The sequence below is a fragment of the Rhinopithecus bieti genome, unplaced genomic scaffold (assembly GCF_001698545.2).
Source record: "Rhinopithecus bieti isolate Rb0 unplaced genomic scaffold, ASM169854v2 scaffold_6464, whole genome shotgun sequence".
In the NCBI taxonomy this organism is placed as follows: Eukaryota; Metazoa; Chordata; class Mammalia; order Primates; family Cercopithecidae; genus Rhinopithecus; species Rhinopithecus bieti.
In genome coordinates, this window is record NW_016805195.1 from 923,087 (window position 1) to 924,565 (window position 1,479).

A 1,479-nucleotide genomic window follows, 5' to 3' on the forward strand; every position below is an offset into this window, starting at 1 on the left:
AATTTTACGTTTTAATTAGCTATGATAAAGTATAATTTACATGCAATAAAATTTACCAAGTTTATATGTACAATTTGATGAGTTTTCTCAAATGCGTACATTTGTATAACCACTACCCTAATCAACACAGGAAACATTTTTATCACTCCAAACGTTCTTTCCTGCCTTTGATCAAGTAAACTGTCCAATTGTTTGCCACAATTGTGACAAACATATTTTTGCTTTCCCTCACTATAATTTGCAATTTTCATGCCCTATTCGAAATCTTTTGCCCTATTGCAAAGTGCAGGAAATTCAGAACACATTGAAGGTAAACAAGAGAATGACTGTTTTTGCCTTTTTCCTGATTGTATGGGGAAAGTATTTGCAGTCAGTAACTATCAAGTGTGATGTTAGTGTTTGTGTTTCCCTGCACAACCTGTAAGATATTCTTTATAAAAGTAAAACAGTTCTTTATTTCCTGTTTATTGATTGATGCTTTTGGGTTTGGGTTTAGTTTTTGTTTTTATAAATCATGAGTGTATGTTGAACTTTTTCTAATAGTTTTGCTGCAGATATTTGGCAGTATCTATAAGCCAATCAAAGATGAGGAAATTTACATCTGTATTGAAATGGCTCATGGTTGATGGATCACATGCACAATTTCAAAAAGTTTTTAAGTGCATAATAATGGATATCAAGTTAATAACTTTACTAATTATACTACTTCAGACTAGAAAGAAAAATATAGGAGTAAAATTGATCAATGCTTGGAAACAACTGGTAGTTAGACACATACATTTTTTTGACATATTATAACATATATATGTTGTATTACAAAAATTTAAAAATGTGTTACAGATAAAATTCTTATATCAATTATATAATATTTTAGCTAATATATTCAAAACACATTTGTTGTTATTAGTGATAAATACACATGTGTATACATTTATATTACTAACTATTTTGGTTAGAATCTCCAAGTGAATGTCCTTTCCTCCATCCTGACCTTAGCAGGAAAGAATTCAGTTTTTTTTTTTTTCAACCATTACATGTGATATATATATATTTTTTAAACAGAGTCTTGCTTTGACACCCAGGCTGGAATGCAGTGGCATGATCTCAGCTCACTGCAACCTCTGCCTCCCAGGTTCAAGCAATTCTCCTGTCCCAGCCTCCAGAGTAAATGGGATTACAGGCACCTGCCACCACACCTTGCTAATTTTTGTATTTTTTATTTATTTTTTTCTATTTTATTTTATTACTATATTTTTTTTTTTGAGATGGAGTCTTGCTCTGTTACCAGGCAGGAGCGCAGTGGCATGGTCTCAGCTCACTGTACTCTCCGCCTCCTGGGTTCAAGCAATTCTCCTTCCTCAGCCTCCCAAGTAGCTGGGATAACAGGCGCCCACCACCACACCCAGCTAATTTTTTGTATTTTTAGTAGAGACGGGGTTTGACTGTGTTAGCCAGGATGTTCTTGATCTCCTGACCTCA